This window comes from Meles meles, chromosome 14 (assembly GCF_922984935.1).
Source record: "Meles meles chromosome 14, mMelMel3.1 paternal haplotype, whole genome shotgun sequence".
NCBI classification, from domain to species: Eukaryota; Metazoa; Chordata; class Mammalia; order Carnivora; family Mustelidae; genus Meles; species Meles meles.
This window is the reverse complement of record NC_060079.1, coordinates 15,492,126-15,516,272: the sequence shown is the minus strand read 5'-3', so window position 1 is coordinate 15,516,272 and position 24,147 is coordinate 15,492,126. Positions and strand designations below refer to the sequence as shown.

The following is a 24,147-nucleotide window of genomic DNA, read 5'->3' as shown; positions in this document are numbered from 1 at the left end:
CAAAATGCCATCATTCTTTACCTCACTGTCCAGTTAAAATTATGCTATTGCAAGTTTTATTTTGTGTTTGTATTCTTATCAGAATATTTGTTAGGTATTTTATAAAAAGTTGGGCTTTTATGTTTTTTTCTTGGAGTAATGAATACAGTGGTGGGTGTAGATACAGGCAGGGTGGAATCATTCTGCTTCAGCATTATATAGTTAAACCATGACCAAGACAAGCTTAAAGGAAGTTCGAGAGAAAAGCAAAGGAGTACAGTAAAGTGGAAAGATTGCACTGCAGGCATACTGGGAGGGCATGCAATGGCTTGCTTAACATGCAGAGGAATAAGAAACCATTGAACCATTAGAGTAGAAACTGAGAAGGTAGTTCCTGAGGTAAGAGGACCCTCCTGCTGCCTAATTCAATAAAAGACCTCCATCTGGGAATCAGGGTGTCCGTGACCTGGTAGATTTCCCACTTCCCCAGGTTACCTTGACAAACAATTTTCAAGAATAGAGCTGGAAAACCAGCTCATTCACCCTGTTCTTGATCATGTGACCTTTTGTACCTCTTATTTGTAGGTTCCACAGAAATGAAAGTGAAAGCGGCTTTAAAAATGATAGAACATGGGGCGCCTGGGTGGCTCAGTGGGTTAAGCCGCTGCCTTCGGCTCAGGTCATGATCTCAGGGTCCTGGGATCGAGTCCCACATCAGGCTCTCTGCTCTCTACTTGGCAGGAGCCTGCTTCCCTTACTCTTTCTCTCTGCCTGCCTCTCTGCCTACTTGTGATCTCTCTCTCTCTCGCTGTCAAATAAATAAAATCTTAAAAAAAAAAAATGATAGAACATGATGTCTATCATAAGACAAACTGAATGAAAGGGGGAAATTCTTTGCTTATCCAATGTCTTCACAAATGCCAGAAACTGTGCTAGTGGTTGGACTTGCACGGAAAACTATAGTCTCTGGTCCAGGCAGTTAGAGAAGATGAGGAGGCATAAATATGGTGTTACATTCCATAACAGATACAGGTACAAGTGCTTGAAGAGTACAGTCATTTGGCTTCGGAAAGCCTTCCAAAGCAGGTGGCATTGATTTGGGCTTTGAAAGATGAAGAAATGGGAAAGTACTTTTTAGGTAGAGAAGAAAAGAAAAGAGCTGTTGGTTGATGTCAGTGACAATAATGATGCCCATCTATGACATATTCTTTTAATCCTCTTAGAGGCAGAGTCCTGGGCTGAGTGAGAAATCTGCATGAGCCTATGTGCTCATGTTTTCCTCATTCCTGGGTTAGGAGGCCCAAGTCATTCTATTTAAAGTCACCAAGTAGTTACATACTTTATCGAAATATACCTTTTAAAAATCCTTTTAAGAATTGTGACCAAAAGGGCACCTGGGTGTCTCAGTCATTAAGCGTCTGCCTTTGGCTGGGGTCATGATTCCAGGGTCCTGGGATCAAGCCCTGCATCAGGCTCCCTGCTTGGCAGGAAGCCTGCTTCTCCCTCTCCCACTCCCCCTGCTTGTATTCCCTTTCTTGCTGTCTCTCTCTGTCAAATAAATAAAATCTTAAAAAAAAGAAAGAATTGTGACCAAAAGTAGCAAAGGTAATATAATTTTTTTTAAGTAAACCACAGTGAAATAACCCTTACCAATATGTTACCACATTCATTCTCAACAGCTCCTGCAATAGCTTATGCTCAATATAATTTTGCCTTGGTGACAAGGGTTTCCTTGGCTTTTTTTTTTTTTAGTTCTTCTCAACTCCCAACTATCATGCTATGACATTTATACAATTTATATAAAATTTATATAATTTTATAGTTATAACTGATATTTTTAAAAGGTTTATTATTTATTTGTGAGAGAGCAAGAGCATGAGCAGGTGGAGGGGCAGAGGGAGAGGGAGAAGCGGACTCCCTGCTGAGCATGGAGCCTGAGCAGGACTTGATTCTGGGACCCTGGGATCATGACCTGAGCCAAAGGTAGATACTTAACCACCTAAGCCACCCAGATGCCTCATAAATTGATATTTTAATCTTATTATATAGCATACTTGTAAAACATGGTGTCATTTTTTTTAAACTGAGCCACCCAGATGCCCCAGGTCATTTTTTTTTTAATGAACCAGTTTAGGTGAATTTCTTCTTTTACACAGAAAATTAACATTGTTTTGATATCTACATAGTTCACTTATTCAACAAATATTGATAATTTGGTTCTCCTGAATAGAGAAGATGAGATCCTTAGACCTTGGAGTACATTTTAGAAGTGTTCCTAATTAATAAGTGTATGAAATTAGAAGTCTACATAAAGTACTATGTAATTTCAGAATAAAAAGAACATTATTTTTTTGTGGAGAATGTAGGAAGACTTCATGGAGGAAGTACCATTTGACCCAGGCTTAAGTGCTGGATGGACATTGGACATGTGGGAATGGAAGAAGGTTATTCTAGGCAAAGAGAAAAATATAAGTGAGGCCATATAAGTGAAGAGGTGTAGGCAGCCATGTTGAAGAACAAATAGAGGTCAGAGTCACTTGATGGCAAGGTCAATAAAAAAATTGTGGATGCTAGACATTTCTCATTTTAAAAAAAAAGCAGGAAGGAAATCACTAAAATTAATGCGAAGATTTGAGTTTCTAAATTTGAATATTTTATCTTCAAAAATTACCACTTAACACTCATTAACCCCCAAATTTATACTGGCTCTAGGTTTCATGGGAGAAGGAAACATGAAAATGAAGTCCAAAAACAAATAATATTCAGTTATTCTCAGAGAGCAAAGGAAATGTGCTCTCAGCTATGGAATAGTTTGAAAAATTTGAAGTGAGATGTTAAGCTGCTGAAGTTGAAAAAGATGACCATTTCTTTCAGGCTGACTGAGAAAACAAAGCCAAAACGGGGTACCCTTCGATTTGTGGCTGGGATTTAAACAGAAAGAAATGACAGAGCATTAGTCAGATTATATGGTACAATAATGGCCCCCGGGTGTGGTAATTATCAAAAAGTGATGACACCTTTGGAATTGTTAGAGTAATGCTGTAAGTCATCTCTGTCCTATTCAAAAAAACATTACATTATGATATTTTGAGGCTTTTGGATTGCAAGGGATAAGCAAGTAGCTCTGAAAAGCAACTAACTTAGAAAGATTTAAACTGAAGAATGGTCTTAAGTTTTGTGGCTATTTATGGTATTAAACTGGATACACCGGCAGAAGGCAGTACAGAATTTCAGTCAGGTACACTGGCATGGTTCTCTTAAATCCAATTTGTAATACCCATCTAATGTCACTCACAAAGACATTTTTAAAAGACAAGAAATGTAATGGAGGAAAAGAAATGTAATGGAGGAAAAGAAACATGTCTAAGTAATGCCATTTAAAAGTAACAAGATAGAGTATTTCTAGCAATCATAGGGTTTACACACAGAGGCTATCACGGGGAAAATATCTTCAATTTGGAAATAAACAGTACTTGTAAAATGAATAGAATAATAGAACTCAAGTAAACAATTTTTATCAGTGTGACAAGAAACATTCAGATCTTTTGCAAAGGCTGAACTCTAGAATGACTCCTAAGGCCCATATTTATCTTTTTCCTCTTTTTCATTTTTAGACCTAAATTCACAACAGTCAGGATTTCCGCTTGAAATCCAGACCAGAAAAGAAAAATCCTTTTATTTGTATTAATAACTTACAAGCTTATGGGCTTTATAGCAAACTAGAAGAAGGAACTGGAAAAGGTAAAGGAGGTAGCATAGAAATAAAAGATTCTTAAACATATTTTAACACAGGGGGGCCTGGGTGGCTCAGTGGGTTAAAGCCTCTGCCTTTGGCTCAGGTCATGATCCCAGGATCCTGGGATCAAGCCCCACATCGGATTCTCTGCTCAGCAGGGAGCCTGCTTCTTCCTCTCTCTCTACCTGCCTCTCTGCCTCCTTGTGATCTCTGTCAAATAAATAAAAATCTTAAAAAAAAATATTTTAACACAGCAGTGGCAACAGTAGCATCCAAGAGAATTAACACTTTCTAAAAGCTCACTAATACTTACACTCAAGGCATTAAGAAAAATAGGCTACCAGTACAAAAAATCTAAGTCTGTTGAGCTGTTGTCCACAGTCTGCAGACTAGGTATGGAAAGATTTTAGCCAAAACACAAGATTGCATTTAATTTTGTGGGGCTTATTTGAAGGGCCCTAATTTTGTGTCTCCAAATCCTTTCAGTTTAACCAAAGCATAGCAAAACAAGGCTAAAACTTACCTATAATGTTGCTGACTCTGAAATATATAAAAATATATATTTATATAAAGTAAAAGATGTGCAATGAGGTGTTTCAAGAATTTTTAAATGGTGGATAGCTTGTGTGCTTAAAAATGGATTCTTTAGTTACATATTCAAAAAGGTGATTGGTTCTCTCTGGGATGTTGCTGCCAAGACCTATTCAATTTCATTTGGCAACAATTTTTATGACGTGTGAAAGGACCTCTTTATTGTGACCAGGGGTCTGCAGGATGGTTATGTTTAGTCCTTCCATATTTTGAGGTGGCATTTCCATATTTTCTGTCACCCTAGATTTTGTGGAAAGGGGAAAACAGACAAACAAACAAAAACAAAGAAAACCAGGGCTTTCTTCTTCCAAAGGCTAATCTTCTTCCCTTTAAAATAATTTCCCCTGTGTCCTTATGGACACAGTCTTATGGAGAGACTGCTTTGGCCATTAAAAAAAAGTTTACACTGGGGGGCCTGGGTGGTTCAATTGGTTAAGCATCCCACTCTTGATTTCAGCTCAAATCATGACCTCAGGGTCTGAGATCAAGCCCCAAGTTGGGACTCCACTTTGGGCATGGAACCTGGTTAAGATTCTCTCCCTCTCCCTCTGCCTCTTTCACTCCCATTCAGGGATTCTCTCTCTCTCTCTTAAAAAAAAAAAAAGAAAGAAAAAAAAGTCTGCACTAAGACCTATGAATTTGAATTTAAGTTTCCAAACCAAACTAAAGTTCTATTAGAGAAAAAATTGTTAAAAGTTGTAGTGTACATGTGTGGATAGATAAGTAAGGAAATATATACTATTCTTAGGATATAAGCTATAATGCCAGTTAATTTTCTTATTTTATACTGAGCTTCCAGAATCTGAAAATAGTATCTACATGTCTTAGCCAGCTCAGGCTGATGTAACAAAATACCATGGACTGGGTAGTTTAAACAACAGACATTAATTTCTCATAGTTCTGGAGGCTGTGAAGTCCAAGACCAAGGCTCTCCATCAGGTTGTTTTTGGTGAGGGCTCTCCTCCTGGTTCATAAATGGCTGTCTTCTCACTGTATCTTTATAAAACAGAGAGAAGTATCTCTGGTGTCTTTTCATCTTCTAATAAGGGCACTAATCCCATCATGGGAGCTCCATTCTCATGACCTCATCTAAACCTAATTACCCCCCAAAGGCCTCACCTCTCAATACAGTGAGGGTTTAGAGCTTCAATATATGATTTTTGGGAAGGACACAAACATTCAGTCTGTAACACCAAATATATGATATTTTGAGGTACCTTCTCTATTCTTTTTTTTTTTTTAAAGATTTATTTATTTGACAGAGAGAAATCACAAGAGAGGCAGGCAGAGAGAGAGGAAGGGAAGCAGGCTCTCCGCTGAGCAGAGAGCCTGATGCGGGACTCGATCCCAGGACCCCGAGATCATGACCTGAGCTGAAGGCAGCGGCTTAACCCACTGAGCCATCCAGGCGCCCCAGTACCTTCTCTATTCTTTAACTTTGTTATATTCTAATTGTATTCAACTTCTTTCAAAACTGAGATGTACCTGAATTTCATGTTTTGTGCTTAAATGGAACTTACTTTAGTTGAAAAAAAAAGATGGTACTTTTGAAATAAAATAACATTATAAAGAAATATTATAAGTAATGTATTAGATTAATATAATTCTCTAAGAGTATTAGACTTCAAAACCATTTTCAAACCTCTTTTCTAGTTTGTGAACAGAGAGAAAATGAAGAAACTCAGTAGTCTTTCAAATCACCTGAAAATATTGTTTTCTGGGAAACAGAAAATTTAAATGACAGGTCTATCATATGCTATATAAACATGCCTATCAGATTCTTAGAAACATAAAGTTAAAAAGTCACCTGTTATTACATTTAACATTTTATTGTTTTTAATCCTTAGGATATGTGCTAATTTCTGCATGAGTGACTTGGTTAGAGAAATGACATTGACTCTGAAGATTACTGAGAGCTAAAAATAAAACTCTAATATTGAGTGAATCTCATGGCTGATAATAGCAGTAACTTTATATTAGTATATAGACTATTATAATAGCCATTTTATATTATTCCACAGACTAAATATTAAGAATTATGTGAGTTTTATTTTACTTACCTTCATTTTTAGTCCCTAATAGGTCAAGTAGTCTAATAGAAACCAGAAAGTGAGAAAAAAAATCACAAAGGTCAAAATTTTTAATCTTTTTCTTAAAAACACTTTAGTATTCCTTTTTATTCCCTTCCCTCCTTTCCTTCTTTACTCCTTTCTTCCCTCATTTCTTTCTGTCTACTATAAAAATAGACTAGCTTTTTTTTTTAACTTCAAGAAATATATACAAATAGTTAAAAGCAAACCGTGAAAATGTATCTTAGCAACAGCACCACATTTTAAAAGAAAATATATAAATATGCTTTGGTAGGGATACTTTTCAAGTATTATTTATTTAACAAATATTTATTGTCTCAAGTATTTTCCAGGCACTTTTCTAAAACTTTTAAGACATATTAAATGATTTAATCTTAACAACCCTGTGAGGTCGGTACCATAATTATCATCCTCTATTTACAAATACAGAAGAGCTAAGGCATAGAGAAGTACCTTTTCCAAGGTCACAGAGGGATCAAGTTTTGCATATAAAGATTATGAGTGAAAAAGTGTTAGAATTTGGCAACTGTGTCTTTTTTCCTCTTAAAGTTCTGCTTTGTTTCTGTACTACAAATAAAACTGTATTTCAGCCTTTAGTACAAACTAAGTTTTTAGTGTAGTTGCCTTTTAAAAATCACCCAGGTGCCCCTAAAAATCTTGACTTTTTAATTTTTATAAAAGGACATGAACATGCTTATTAGTTTAACATGACATGGTGGCTTACTCTTTTTTTTTTTTTTAAAGATTTTATTTATTTATTTGACAGAGAGAGATCACAAGTAGACAAAGAGGCAGGCAGAGAGAGCGGGAAGCAGGCTCCCTGCTGAGCAAAGAGCCCGATGCAGGACTCGATCCCAGGACCCCGAGATCATGACCTGAGCTGAAGGCAGCGGCTTAACCCACTGGGCCATCCAGGGACCCTGATAGTGGCTTACTCTTTTGTGCTTCTCTGTCATCCACACTTGAGAATGCTCTGACCCAAAGACTCTTGCAACTCTATATTCCTTTAGTTTAGAGCCCATGGTTTCCTCACTATCTCATCTCCCCAAACTCTTTATAGCCTCTGAAAAAACCCTCCATAGGTACGCCTACTTTCCTCCTCACCAGAGCTCGTACCCTGGCTTGCTTCCTTGCGCCAGAGAACTAAAAAAAAGGTTGAGGAGAGAAAGAGTTAAATCATTTTTATAGAACTAGTACCCTTCCCCAGCTTCTTGTTTTGAATTTCCAATAAAGAACAAAAAATAGCAGTTCACAAAAACATTTTTAGACCACCTACTATATGGCAGACAGAGTGTTAGTACTGGGATCATAAAGATAAAGAACATAATTACAGTGCTGAAAGAACTATAACCAAATAAAACAATACCAAACCTTAAGAAGAATTTGAATTCTTCATATAGTCCAAAAAAGCAAGCAATAATTTCCCTCAATAAGATCACTGAAAACTGGTGTCTACAAGACTTAAGAAAAAAATTTTCTGTAGAATTCCCTACGCAAGTTCAAAAGGAGTTCCTCCCCCAAGCCCTGCATTTGTATAGGATTATTATGATACTTGAAAGTAATCATTTCTTGGAAATAATCATGAGTCATTAAAGTGCATCAGTGAAGTTTAAATTTTTAAAAATAATGTTCAGTTTAGGTTTCTAAAAGAGCAACATATTATCCTAACTGTAATGTATATATTGCTAAAGGAGCAATATTAAGGATTTCCTCACAAAATGTGTCTCAGATTAATTTAGTGCACTCAGCAGTTCTCTACAGACCAGCATGAGAGGCAGGAGGATTTCATCTAGTGGGGTGTTGTTTTGATAAATCTGTTTTTCTTTTCACACGATGAATTACCAAATGTCTGTTTCAAGTAAGAAGTCTTTACCTAAGTGTCTGATCCTTTAACAAGATAATTTAAGCATGTAGAAGTTCATAGATCTATCATAAACCCAGAATGTTTAAAAATTACTTTTATGGGGCGCCTGGTGGCTCAGTGGGTTAAAGCCTCTGCCTTCGGCTCAGGTCATGATCCCGGGGTCCTGGGATTGAGCCCCACATCGGGCTCTCTGCTCCGCGGGGAGCCTGCTTCCTCCTCTCTCTCTGCCTGCCTCTCTGCCTAGTTGTGATTTCTGTCAAATAAATATTTTTTAAAAATTACTTTTATAAAATTCAGTTTATTTCTAGAATGCTACTATGGATGCTGATTGCCATGCAGTATAGGAGATGCGTGCTAGAAAAAGCTGCCTGCAATGCAGAAGCTAGGAGCGGGAGAAGCCACACAGTAGGCTACTATCAACTAGGCTCAATGGAACCAGAAAGGAAAAACCCTTCTTCCTGCAGTGTCTTTCCAGCACCATCTCCTGACAAGGCTTACTGACAGCTGGAAAAGGAAAAAAAAAAAAAAAAAATCATTTTCATAGAATAGAAAAGGAAGAGGAATTTGGAACTGAAAAGCAATATATTAATAATGGGCACATTTCATTTCTTTGGACATTCAGTTATATATTCAACTTTCTACACATATTTGAATTCCTATATAGCAACAAAATATATTTGCAACTAACAAAATGCAGCTATCCATGTTGCAAGAAGCCCTCCTCCTCTCCCCCAAATGAGGAAGTACATAGTCCCAAGTCCCTACAGTTATTGTGTTCAACACAGGCTACAGTATTAACTCCTAGAAGTAGGCCACAGTTTCACTGAATAGTCTGTTACAGAAAGACCATGATGTTAGCTTCCAAGAGTTTGTATATAAAATAAAAAAGGGAAGAAAACAGTGTACACAAGTAAACATTGCCTAAAGCAAGAAGAGAAAAAATATATTAATTTCTGAAATTGTCTCAAGGTTGTAGATGGTATCTATGGATTCCATCTTTAACTACCCATTCCATTTTCCCCTTACTCTATACTAAAACCTTGAGTTCTTTACCTGAATGACCCAGACCTTCATTCCTGAAGGGTGTGCATCCTCAATTGTTCTGCCTTGTCTTGGTTGCTATAGTTTCACATTGACTTTTACAATTGGGCATGAAAGTAATAAGCTGTGCCCCCTGAGAATCCTCTAGGTTGGAAATATAGTCTTTTTTGGTCTCCAACCCATTTCCTAGTTGGTAATACGGATTAATCACTACACCTTTTTTTTTTCTCTACCTTCTATATATGGAACTATCTATTCCTCTTAAGGATAAGAAATGTCATCAGCACCATTTAGAACTGAAGGCTTTGGAGAAAGTAATTAATTTGATAGTATAAAAAATTTTTGTTATTGATAGAATATTATTAAACTTTTATGTAGTTTTGTTTCTAGAAATCATTCACTTCATGGTTTTCAAATTTGACTGTTGTAAATAATATGTATATATTTAACATGTTTTCTACATGCTATAACTTCTCTATTTTTTCCAATTTTTACTTGGATTTTTGAATTTACTATTTTGTGATTTGTTCACTTTTTTCCTATTTTCTAATGCATTTGCTATTACTGCTTTTATTTTTACTAGTATTCCTCTTGCTTTTTCACTTTCTAAATTATTTAATAAAATGATTGGTTTTGCTCATAAAATAAAAATCTAGTTATGAATTTAAGTTATCAGTATTACATAATTCCATTAAAATTAAAACTGAGTAAGGGCTGTATTTCTATACCTTTGTTCACTAATATCCTCAAATGTCTAGCACTGTGCCTCTGCACAGAGGTGTTTCACAGGATAATATTCACTGGAATCTGTTTTGTATTGTTTCCTTTTTGAAATTATGGTTATTTTTTAATTGCAACAATCTTAGATTTTTATTTAAATTTCCATTACTTTATCAAGTTTAGTGATTCTCAGACTTTAACATCCATCAGGGCTCACTTGGGGAACTCATTAAAACACTGATTTTTACATTTTAAAACATAGGCTCTACTCTCAGAATTTCTAATTCAATAGGCTTGGGGCAGGGATCTAGAATTTGTATTTTTAAGAAGTTCCCAGGTAATGCTGAAGTCTCATTGGGGTAAGATTCATTGGCCTGGTTTATTTCATTTTATGAGAATATTGATTACCAACTTCTGCCTTAGACAATTTATTGAGGTATCTTGATGACTAAATAATAGATCATTTAGGTATGCTGCCCCAGCTTTAGATATTCTACCATCTTAATTATGCTCTTAAAAATTGTCATCATTTACTTTTTGTGTAATTGAGAATAGACTAAGAGTTAAGAAGATGTATATTAAAATAGCAAACTGCTGAATTCTCTAAGTTAGTTTATTGTATAGCAGAGAGAGAGATATCACAAGTAAGCAGAGCAGCAGGCAGAGTGGGGAAGCAGGCTCCCCGCTGAGCAGGGAGCCTGATGGGGGCTCAATCCCAGGACCCTGAGATCATGACCTGAGCCGAAGGCAGAGGCTTTAACGCACTGAGCCATCCAGAGTATACCGAGAGTATAATCTTTTTAAGTATGCCTGGAAATGCTTTTTAAAAAATAAAAGACTTATCGCAAACTTACAGTTGGTTCATTCAAAATGTACTACAAATATCCAGTTTCACATCTGGTTACCTATCTGGTATTTTCTGAAAGACCTGATTTTGCAAAACCTTACCTACATGCAAATCATTTACCTGAGCCATTACTTTGTGATTCAGGCATCATGTCACATTTTCCTTATTCCACCAATAGACATAACTTTAGTCCTTTTCATGAAATTGGTTATGTTGTGTCATTAAGCTTTCTATGCAGTGTTCCACTTTTAAGAAGTAAAAAGCCTTGTACCTTTGGATTTTCTTCAACCAACAGTTCCAATTAAGAATGGCTTCCAAATTTCTTCATCAGTTTTGCTGGAGCCTGCTCTGTCCGCTTTTTCTCAATCCTATTTTCTACTTCCAAAAGTCTCAATTCCCCTTGCTTTAACTTGTTTTTTTTTTTTTTTCCATCTATGGCATATCTCTATATTATAATATTCTAAAATTATCCTACGCATTGCTTTCTGTTCATTACATCAGTTCATTACATCAGTTCCCTCTACTTCTCCCAAGATTACATTACAAAGATATCTACATATGCTTGCTCTTCTATGTATTTTATCTCCTTTTTCTCTTCCCAGGATCCCATGCTTTCATTGTAATTTTAAAATATATCCTCAAGAAAAATTACTCATGTTCACAAATACAGTAGGCTAAATTCTCACATTTGTGGAAAAAGTACAAGTACACAAATCCACATTTGTAGAATTTTGAACAATAGGAATTATAGTTAGAGACATTATTGTACTCAACAGGAAGTGTTTAATATTAGAAATCTGCTTAATGGGACTGTATTTCATCTGGTATGGGAATACATTTAAGACAGTGGAGTTGATACAATGACTCTACCTATATAACTAAAACATCAGGACTACTGAAGAAGAGCTAGATGCAGTTCATTCAGTAGTGTATGTGACTAATTCTGATCAATACATGGCTGGAATATTAATAGTAAAAGCTTACCATAACAGTTGAAAAGGATCTACTTAAAATGGCTATTTTTGTAGTAGTATTTAAGTCATATGAAAACACCTTTGTATTTTTGCTTTTTCCGAAGTACTAATAATTGACATTGCTCAAACTAGTAAACTTAGATCTTAAAATATCTTATCCGTATCAAATGTCAAGGGCTCTAAATGTGCTATTAGAATAAATGTATGCTCTGCATCAGTCCAGTCCTTATACTTTAAAAGTTAATTTACTTTATCATATATCAAATTATATCAGTCATCACTGAAACATGTACAATATGTTAGTCTTGTATCTAATTGATTACAAATAAGAAATGCTGTTATTTTAACAACACAATAATAAATGTAGCTCACTATCAGGAGAATAGCCATTAAAATGAGTACCGCAGAACAATTAGTTCAAATTTACTTCCAAAGAATAACTTAAAAGAAATGATAGACAGTTTGAGATTTAAAATACAACAAGCTGAAAGTTTTGAAAGTTTAATAACTGTAACTCAAACACCATAAAAAGGCAGTATTAAGGCTACAGAGATTCAAGTGCCAGTGACTGACAGTCTTATATATTGGCAGTGTACCAAAAAAAAGTCCCAATACAGAGTAAAAATGTGAGTGTCAGTAGTGTGTGTTAGGCTAAAATGGAAAGTATTAACGAGGCTATTGATTGTAGTAAAAATAGTGTTGATAAAATGGTATCTAAAGGGGCGCCTGGGTGGCTCAGTGGGTTAAAGCCTCTGCCTTCAGCCCAGGTCATGATCCCAGCCCCGCATCAGGCTCTAGGCTCAGCGGGAGCCTGCTTCCTCCTCTCTCTCTCTTTGCTTGTGATCTCTGTCTGCCATATAAATAAATTAAATATTAAAAAAACAAAAGGTATCTAAAAGCATTAAGACACTGCAAGAGTTGAATCAACTTATTTCAAAATTTCTCTTTGGAGAAATGCTTCTTTCCACAGATGTTCATTACACATCCATTTAGGTATTATGTTTTTAGAAAGTGGAGGAAAGATTTAAAAAAAAAATGGAAACTGAAAGTAATCAATGGAAAATATTTTTCAAAACAAATCTGATATTGGAGTCCTAATGTAATTACTATGTCAAACTCCATCAATCCTCGAGTGAAAGTAAACTCCATCATCTCACATGGTGCTTAACAACAAAATTAGCCAAGATAAATGGTGACATTAACAGCCATAATAAATAAATGTTACAAATTACTAATTACATTTAGTCAACACAGATTATTTAATAATGCTCCCCAAACACAACAGGTAGCATTTCTAATGAATAATTGGGTTTTATATCACACCTCTTTCTCATAAGTGAATTTGTAACAAGGTTCATTTAAAATAAGGCACAGAACATGTGCCTTTCCTTCCTTGGTTTAAATGGTTAATCAATAATGACTCAGATACAAAAATACTAGGACTCCTAGGGGAATACCACGGTTTTAGGACAGGTGCTCTCAACCATTGTTCTTTTTTATTCCTTTTCTGATGGAGGCTCACTCATGTTATAGGGAAAAGAAAGGAGTAGAGTCAAGTGAACAAAATAGTAATGACTTTTAAAAATTGAGAGGTAGAAAATAGTCAAATGATAACACCTGGCAATTACAAAAGTACACATCAATTCATAAATATAAAACCTTAAATAATTCTAAGAAGGTAGTTAGTGGAAGACTAGCAGTAATTAAGAATAGTTAATATAGCTCAGTATTTAACACTGATGATACACTGGCAGGAAAGCAACCTTTTTTGAATATTATGGAAATTCCAACCGCCTGCATGCATGCATATAGGGTAAGAGTTTGTAAAGGTGCCAAGAGTTGGTGGCATCACACAACTGAGTGGAGTCCTGAATTAGAATTCTCAGTTATTTGTGGTAATGTAATAATCTTAGTCTATGAATACCAAATTTAGTAAGCCTTAATAACTCATTCAGCAGGTTACTACTAAGAAGCTCATAGTTGTCAGTAAAAATGAATCTATGAAATTGGGCTCATTCATATGTAACTATAAAAATATGAGCCTTACATTTTTCCATGAAGAGAGTTCTCAAAGCCATGAATTTGCTTTAGATCAAGACTGATTTAGGGAACCGAGAGTCTGACATAGAGCTCAAAATACACAATGTAGTAGATGCAACTAAAATACACAGAAAAGCATGTGATTAATATCTGATTTCATAAAAATATGTAAGTACAATCTCATTGATCTGATGTAATTTTGTGATAAATTACATTTTAGCATGGATTGATTCCTCAAATCTTACAATGAATTCATTCCTTTAATCGCTTCAGTGATGTTATTAAAATTGTTTTTGGTTCATAAAAACCTTACTAAATTACTGCAAAAACAACATTTCAATGGTCTTTGTTGACCTTTAAGATTTTTATTTGACAGAGCAATAGAGACCGCAAGTGAGCATAAGCAGGGGGAGCAGCAGAGGGAGAGGGAGAAGCAGGCTCCCCATTGAGCAGGGAGCCCAAAGCGGGGCTATAGCAGGACCCTGGGATCATGACCTGAGCCAAAGGCAGATGCTTAACCAACTGAGCCACCCAGGGGTCCCCATCTTTGTTGATCTTTAGATATACAAATTTACAAATCAAAGGTATACATTATTTTTATAGTAAAGGCAGTCAAACTACGGCAAACATTCTAAACTCTTAACTGATTTTAGAAATAATTTCAGCTATGAACACAAAAAACCTGTCTAACAGTTTGTATTTCACCTAGGAGCAAGAATAAAACAGTGTGTGGTGCACTAGACTGTGTCAGGGTCAAATGCAGTGGCAGAGTTAGGATTTGACAGAATTAAGAGGAAAAGGCCTACAGAAAAGATTAGGTAACCAATTCTTACAAAAGAGAGGGCCATTTTTAACCAATGGAAGCATTGTGTCCATTTGTGAATGGCACGGTGTGGGTGTGAAGTTACGTAGTTATGTAGGGTTGGTAGAGGATTCAGAGAAATAAGGGAACCTGGGTAGATGCAAAAGGACTTTGAAAAAGCCTGGCATCTTCCAAAGGATAAAATTAGAAAAATCTTGTCCTTAATTCTAGTAATTTCTGATTTACTGACTTCTGGCAGCAAATGTGAAGGACACAATAGCACAGAATAACTGAAATATTTAGTATACCTGGTATTACAGCACCCTCTATCACATGATCATACATAGAACATTTATACGTGGTAGTCACTTTAATATGGGAATATTCATTTATGTACAACTTCCTTGGTTCTAAGGCTTACTTACTACTTTCCAGCAAAGGGGTCAAAGGCCTACACATTTCTCCAGTTCTAGTGTCATCACTGTCTGTCCTGCAATAGCAAAGAACATTAATGACAAAGCAATCCTGAACTCTAAATTCTTCCAGGTGTGGTTCTAGTACCAATACCTTAAATATCAGGGGAGAATTTATCAAAGCTATAATTATCCAGCTGTACTTCCAGTCCTTCCCAGTTAGATACTTGGGAGGTTAAGGCCTATCTGCTTAATAATCCTTTCACGGACTTCTGATGGATGCTCAAGTTTAAGAATTGTCAAGTCAGGGCGCCTGGGTGGCTCAGTGGGTTAAGCAACTGCCTTCTGCTCAGGTCATGATCTCAGGGTCCTGGGATCGAGTCCTGCATCGGGCTCTCTGCTCGGTGGCAAGCCTGCTTCTCTCTCTCTCCCTGCCTGCCTCTCTGTCTACTTGTGATCTCTCTCTGTCAAATAAATAAATAAAATCTTTAAAAAGAAAAAAAAAAGAATTGTCAAGTCAATACACGCTACTGTACAAATTCTAAAGGAAACTTATCTCACTTTCATTATATACTTTGATATTCAGCTGAAACGCCATTCCAATAAAACACCAAGAACAATCTTGTATTAGCTACCTAAAATTGTCAGGCCTACAGGCTTCCAGGGAAATCTAGGTTGCCACGTAAGAATTCATTATCAGGCAAGACATTTATCTCGATTTTGCTGACTTGGGGAATTTATGTTTCCTCTCGGGTTATTTAAAAGAAATATGCCATGCAAACAAAGCTATATTCAGCCTGGGCATCTCTGAGGCTATGACTGGGAAATTTCCTTAGCCTGTTTTGTTTTGTTTTTTTAATTTTCAAGCTTTTATTTAAATTCTAGTTAGTTAACATATAGTCTAACATTAGTGTCAAAAGTAGAATTAAGGCGATTCTAGCCTGTTTTGAAAAATTATCTACCAAATTCTACGCTTCTCGATGGGCTCCAAACGCTTTTTAGAACAGTGGCTTAATAGGTGGAAAGAAACAAAAGCTTTTACTATCAGAGGACAACCTAAGCCACAAAGCCTGAGCCATTGTCCCAGCAAATGAGAAATAGAGGACCCCATTCCTCACAGACTTAAATTCATGCGGGGATGATGACTGGAAATAGTTCAGGAACAAGGCACGTGGAAGCATAAAAACACAGAAACGTTTTTTCTGAGCTTAAAACTAGAGAAAGAAATCCATTTCCTCTCCATTTTGGGAGTACACCGCTACTCCTACAAGCAACCTCCTCTTCAAAGTCCTGCGAAGTACCTCCTGCGCGGGAACCCGCAGGGCGGAGACTGGGGTGCATCCCTTCCGTGAGGCGAGGGGGGAAAAATACGCCGGGGCCGCGATTTCTCTGGAAGGTTCCGAAAGAAAGGTGCGCGCGCCCCTTCGCAGGCGGCGCGAGACGCGGCACCAGATGGCGCTGCCGCACCGAGAGCTGGAGCTTCGGTGACTAGGGGGACGGGAAGAGGCGTCACCGGATCCTTCCCTTCTTGTCCCTCGCCGGAAATGCGCCCTGGCGCCAGCCTCTGGTCCCGGATATTAAGACTTCTGAAGAGTTCCCGCGTGGGGGCGGGACTAGGACCGGAACCGAACTGCGACCGTCGGTCCTCGAGGCGGAAGCCCCGGGCGGTGCCCGAGGGAGCTGCACTGTGGTGCGCGCGCCTCTCCAAGGCGGGAGCGCGGGACTGGGGGAGGTGGGGCGGGGGAACGCGAGGGGCGGGGCCTCGCCGTGCGCGTGCGCACTTTCGGGACGTATTCGCCGCTGACATGTGCGTCTTTTCCTCCATTTTTGCACGTTTGCTGGCCTGGCGAGGCGGAAGTGGTGACGTAGTAGGTTGCCCCCTCCCTCACTCCCGCCCACCGGGTTTGGGTTTCTAGCTGTGAGTCAGGTTTCTGGAAATCTTTGTGGAAAGTTAATGGTATATGAGGTAAAAACTCGAGCTGTATTTTCCTCTTGACTCTAAAGCGATCCACATGTTTGCCGGGCGCTGTCCCAGTTCTGGTATGGATCCAGCTTTTCCCTCTAAGTCTCTGGACCGGCTTGATCCACCCACTCTGTTTCTTTAAGCATCAATCATGATGAGGCAGTAGGGATGTCACAAGGAAAGGGGCTCAGGCAAATAGACTACTCCCGTGGAACCCAAAAAAATTAATTAAGAAAAGGTCCATTTGCTTTTTAACAGTGCTTCTCAGGACATTGAGTTCAGTCGACTTCATTTTTCTGTTTTTGTCAGTGTAAACATTTTATACTGTACTTTTGTGGTGTAGTCTTGGTCTTGATCATACTTTGTTAACTAAAGGAAGGCTGCTTGTACAAAGCGTTCCAGAGGAAGATTCTGCCGTTTTTCCGTTTTTTGCAAAGTAGAGAGAGGGAAACCACTTTTATGTATGGACAGACCGTAGTAACTAATGAAAAGTGCACTGGTTTGGTTTTGGTTTTAGATGCTGCATGGAAACAACTAAGACGTTGGAGAAATAAATCTGTATCCATCTTCATTATCCATTAATTTTAGACTAATTCTGAAAGTGTCAGCTTGCAAGGTGACTGGTTCTCCCAAGAAATTCATTCAGTTTTGGTAAACACTTTTGCTTCTGTATTTCAGAACTCTTTCTTTTATGTGGCCTAAATAAGAACTGAGTATTTGGGAAAGCCAGAGGGAAAGGAATAGAAACTTAAGAGGATATACTGAGAGAAACAGGTGGACGGGAGAATGCAAGAAAGTTAGATTGTCTCTAATTGCTAAATGAGGACGTTTTACTGTTTCTCAATAAAATCTTTTGGGTGGTCTTGGTAGCAGGTGTAAAAGAAGCTGTTGTGGCTTGAGGAGTGCCATGACATGTGTTTATATGAAAATCCAAGAAAAAATGTGAGCAACATTGCAGTATCATTAGGCTGACTAGAAATAGGACAAACAGATCGCTTATCGGCCTTTGGCTAAGATCAAGTGTAGAAATAGGACGAACAGGAGGCAAGACATCCAGGAAAAATTTAAAAAGGAAAAAAAAAAAAACACCATCGTGGTAGATATTAGAAAACATGTGAAGGAGAAAGAGTCAAAGTTGTGAAAATGTGGAAAGAGGCATATTTGGAAGATAGTAAGAGAAAAACCATTTTAGATCTCAACCTGAATGTGTAGAATAAGGAATAAATTCTTTATTAGACATATCAGCTTTGGATATATTGCATGTAGTTGAAAGAGTGCTTCATTTTGCCACCATTATATCAGTAATTGACACTAACATGCTTCTTCATAGTTTAAAAAATGCATCAATTTTATTTATTTATTTTCACAAATAACAGCATTTAAATCATTTTTCAGCAAATACCTCAATTCTTGTTCCTTACTACTGCTTGCCTGGCAAAACCTGGCTCATGGATGAACTCATGCATTTATATTTTCTGTGCTTGCATCCAGAGCTCAACAATTGGATGAACTAACAACCATCTCACACTTAGATGGGCTCTCCACATTGTCCAGTCATCCAACTCCTTTTCTGTAGACTTTGCTGTCTTCTGTCTTCTGGAAACCAAGTATTTCATTATTATTCTTACTTTCTCAAATTACCAGCTGCCTCTTCAACCAATGACTTTGCTTCATACTTTATTAAGAAATAAAATTGTGAGCCAAGAATTCTCTTTTTTCCACCATCTACTCTACCTGCACCTGTACTTTTTGAACATCTTCCATCTCGTTTAAAAGGGTGACGGGTCTTTCTATCAAATGCAAACACTTGATTCTGTTTGTCTTTTGTTTTAGCAAGTTGAGTGGTTGTATGGTGTTGGTTTTATTTTGGTGAAGTGTGTTTGAAACTTTTGCCCATTTTTAAAATGGAGTTTTTTTGGTAATTGAGTTGTAGGAGTTGTTTATGGATTATGTACATTATTTTCTTTCTTTATTATTTATTGTTTTGTGATAAAAGCACTCTTTACAAATGATCTAGCCTCTTAACAAATTTTTGAGTATATAATACATTATTGTACTGTCAGCACTGTGCTGTAATCTTATTGTATAACCAACTTTGTACCCTCTGACTAGTACTTCTCCATTTCCCCTTCCCCTTGAACACATGTTTTTTGTCAAAGTGTGTGTTGTGAATGTTTTTCTACCAGTTTGTGACCTGTCTTTTCATTTTTTTAAGAGCGTATTTTGAAGAGCATTTTTTGTGAGTTGTATTTTTCTAGGAATTTGTACATATTATCCAAATATTAAAGTTCATTAGCATAAAGCTATACATAAAATCCTATTATGCCTTTAATATTCACAATTACATTTAAGCTTATCATCGAAGGTTAACTCATCTGTATGGTATAACAATAGGAATTGATATTCATAATTTTCAAAATGAGAATCCAGTTATTCCAGCAGGATTTGATGAAAGGATTATCCTTTTCCCCCAGTGAATTACTTTGGTATCTTTGTCTGATTATCTGAATATGTATTCAGTTCATTGATAAATATATGTCTATCCTTATGCCAACTTATCCACTTCCTTTTTTCTCAAAATTGTTTTGGTCATTCTGATTCCTTTTGCATTGTAGTATAAATTTTAAATTGGCTTTTCAATTTTTGAAAGAGACTGGTAGGATTTTGATTGGGATTCTGGGAATCTTCTGATCAGTCTGGGGAGAACTGACGTCTTAACTAGAGTTTTCAAATCTGTAATCACGGCATATCTCTCCATTTGTCTTGGTCTTTAATCTCTCTATGTAATTTTCAGCATGCAAGTCTTGCACATCTATTGTTAAGTTTTTTTCCTAAGTATTTAATGTTTTTTTATTTTAATATAAATGTGTTATTTATTTTTTAATTTAATTTAATTTTATAAATGTATTATTTAAATTTAAGCTTCTGGTTTTGACTTCCATTTGTGATAGAAATTTACAAATCAAATTTCCATTTTGATTCTTTTAGATTCTACATCTCTTGTGAAATCCTAAAGTCTATGCCTAGTAACTCCAATATGTAAATCATCTATGTATCTTGTTTCTATTGTCTTTTTCTTTTTCCTGATGTGCACAGAAGTTCTTAATGGAATGCTATCTTTGTTTATGAAAAAATTAGACTCTGAGGAGTCTTCCTTCCATGGAAGTCTTACTTTCATGAAAGATTTTACTTTTTCTTCTGTCAAGAAGGTAGGTCAGGGATAGAGCACCTTAATCTGTTTGGTTTTTGGTCTGTTAGGTCTGGTCTATTTTAGGTCCCTCCTTATTCCTATAATGGCCCATTTCTGTGTCTCAACTGAAAGCCTGGGTTTTCTTTTTTTTTTTTTTTTAAGTAATTTTTTTTAAAGATTCTCTTTATTTATTTGAGAGAAAGAAAATGAGAGAGAGAGAGAGAGAGAGAGAGCACACGCCAGGGGGGAGAAACAGAGGGAGAAGCAGAATCCCTGCTGAGCAGGGATCTGATGCGGTACTCCATCCCAGGACCCTGAGATCATGACCAAAGGCAGATGCTTAACTGACTGAGCCACCCAGGCGCCCCCTGGGGTATTTTCAAAGGCCATTCCTTGTTGGTTGTCCTTGAACTGCAATTTTTATTTTCTCAGAACGGTGGGACTCCCAAAAGCTATTCTTGGCTTCTCTACTTCTTAGCTGCCTTGTTCCGAGTGACTTCCAGCCTCAGAAATACCTTCCAAATTGGCAAATAAGTCAAAGGGAAAAACAGCTGAATGTGGGCAGGCTTCTCCATACCTTCTCTCCAAGATCTTGTCTTCTCAAGATGGCATCAAATGATCCTTCTTGTATTTTTATTATTTTTTATTTATTTTTTTTTGTTTAGATTTTATTTTTTTATTTGACAGACAGAGATCACAAGTAGGCAGAGAGGTAGGCAGAGAGAGAGAAGGAAGCAGGCTCCCCGCTGAGCAGAGAGCCCGATGTGGGGCTCGATCCCAGGACTCTGGGATCATGACCAGAGCGGAAGGCAGAGGCTTTAACCCGCTGAGCCACCCACGCGCCCCCCACCTTCTTGTATTTTTAACCAGTTTTTTTAGTTCCTCATTAAGAGAGCCTGATTAGAAAGAAAGAAAGAAAGAAAACAAAAGAAGTGCATCATTGGCAGAAGTGGAAGACCCTCTTAACTTAAGAATTTTCAAAGATGAAGGGTGCCTGGGTGTCTCAGTTGGTTAAGCGGCTGCCTTCAGCTCAGGTCATGATCACAGGGTCCTGGGATGGAGACCCCTGCCTGGCTCTCCCTCTCCTCCCCACTTGTGCTCTCTGTTTCTCTTTCTCTCAAATAAATAAAATTAAAAAGTCTCAGTGATTTTTCCTGTATCAGTGTTACCTTTTCTTGTCCCCAAACACCAGAAACAATGCAGGAGACATATCAATGGCTTTCTGTCTTGCTTCTGGAAGTGTCTCTAGGGCCTCCTGGAAGTGATACCCACACTTGCCACAGATGGTTCCTAGGAAATACCCTTACTTCTCTTCAGAGTTTGCCTATCCATGTCTTCTTCTCTCTGTTCCTTCTACTGAGGGTCCCAAGGCAGTTTCGTTTTCATGCAAACCAAGCACAACTTGCTATAGCTATGAATTCAGTCTTTCACCTTTGGTATTCTTACAATACAAAAATATCTTCCAGTCTAGACAGGAAGAAATGCATCCCTTTATTTTTATAGATACCAGTAAAGAGATATACACTCCCCAAACAGAAAATGGATTTGATTTCTTACTGTAATTTCAAGCAATAATTATGTAAAACATTGCCCACTAGCTCATGGGTATGCTATAGAAAGGTCAGAATGGGCAGGACTTAATCCATTCTCCACTTCTAGGTGGAGGATTAAATTATTTAAGTTTTGTAAACCTCAGTTCCCTAATTTGAAAAACAAGATTCCTGCTTTCCAGAGTGATTGTTGGGTTTAAAAAGATACAATTTATTAAGTGTCTGATACATGATAGGTTCTATTATTATATATAAAACTATTTATATAGATCTCAGGTATTTGTCCATATGGCAGCACTGTTTCAGAACCCACAATATTTTGAGATTTCTGCTCATCACATAGTTTGCTTTATTCAGTAAACATTGATTGATCCTCTGTTGAATACTGAACATGGCACTATGATGCAAAAACTATGAAACAACTTGCCTCAGAGTTCTGTAAACATAGCTTGTCCATTTTATTGAAAGCCACAGCCAGAACTGTTCCAAAACAGTTTCATTTCCCATAGTGTTCAAGTATAATACTTTGTGATTTTGTTCTCTCGCTGCTATTTAATGAATCCTGAAATAGTTTTTGTTACCTAAAATAAAATTTGATAGAGTTTAACTTAGAATAAAATTTAATATAAAACAGCTCTAATATGAATAATTTCCAAGGGAATTTTATTACTAACAAACCAATGGAACACTATTGTGAGGCAGTTTTGCTTAGAAAACTATATAATACAATGGAACATGAGCTTAGCTTTAGTGTATTAATAATTAGCCTGACTCATCCAAAGACCGGAGGATAGGCTGTTATCAAACATCATGGGAAGTTCTGTTCAATGTGCTGGCAGAGGGCTTTCTTCTTCTTTCTTTAAAGGGGAAAACCAATTTATTTTATAGTTGAATGTCCATTAAAAGAACTATCTGGTGGCTTTTCCATTTAAACCCTTCTCTTCAGTTTGTTCTAGCTCTGACACAGTTGTAAGACCCTTGAATACAAACACTTGAACTCAGGTTTTATCATGTCAACTCTCATATCCATTTTTAAGGTCTACCTACTTAATTTCTATTTTATCAAGGGAGCATAACAGTTAAGCAGTATATATGAACTGAGTAATTTTATAAGATACTCAGATCCAGTAAGTGATTCTCCTGTGATAAGAAAACACCATTCAAAATGAAATACTCTATTTTCTGAGGTTGATTTCCTTTATTATTTGGTGCTTTTTATTTTCCTAATCCATAGAATAAACACATATAGCTTAGAACAGATAAAATAAGAAAATTTCTTACAATATTAACTATAAAATTATACAAATTATGTTTCACTAATTAAATTTCTTAATTTCCTTGCTCTAAAAATCATGTACAAAGAAGTAATGGGAACACAAGTTACTAGTCTTATTTACCATTTCAGTCTTGCCTCACCATTTTTTTCCCCCTACATTTGAGTTCCCAGTTCTCTAAATGTATTATGACGGTTTTACATTTAATTACATCTATTCTATAATTGGGCAAACTATTTAAGATTATCAAATTATTTGAGAGTCTTTTGGAACAGTCATATATTGAATTCATTTATATGCACATACAAAAAATTAAATGTCAAGGCTAGAGTGTCTTTCCCATAACCCTGCTCTATTAATGTCTTAAAAATCACCAAATGCTCTTATACCAGATCATGATGAGGTCAAGCTGGAGTGTTAAATCTGACCTCTATGTGTTCTATAAGGGATTGCTCAGTCCTATTACAATCCCGTAAGTTTAAGTATAGATTTTCTGGTAGTCATCTTGCCTTTTATAATGGGCTTAGATGGAATAGTACAACAAATGTGCCTTTTACTACTCTGAATGGGGTTATTGTAGAGATAGAAGAAGAAGCCATAAATAAGGGTGCAACATTTCCTTTATCGCCAAAACACAAATAGTCATATTGAGAACTGGAACATACTTACTTCGGCTTTTGTAATAAAAAAGAAAGAATATAAGTTTTCTATGTTCAAAATAAAGTTGACCTTAGTATATAACAACCACTATAGTTTAAGAAATATCTCTCTGCCCTACCTCCCTTTGGAGCCGCCCATTGTCCTATCCCTTTAATTCATACAATTGAATTACTTTTAAAATTAAAACAAAAAACTGACATTTTCTTTCAATTTCAATCTTGAAATTTTGTTTTTAAATTACTAAAAATCAATTATATCCTTAATTGATTGCCTTTTGTTTTCTGTGGTAAAACATAAAATACAAGTGTATTTTAGTTAAACATATTAATTTTAAATTGTTATAGTTCAAAAATAATTCCACATGACTGTCCTGAACTGCTTTTAAATTATAAGTAATCATTATCATGATTAAA

The 24,147-nt window shown here is 36.6% G+C and overlaps 1 protein-coding gene across 1 annotated transcript in view; it reads left to right on the top strand.

Annotated features, from left to right (window-relative positions):
* The window catches only part of STARD13 (StAR related lipid transfer domain containing 13), a 513,277-nt gene that overhangs the window by 98,032 nt on the left and 391,098 nt on the right, over positions 1-24,147 (top strand). The window lies entirely within an intron of this gene.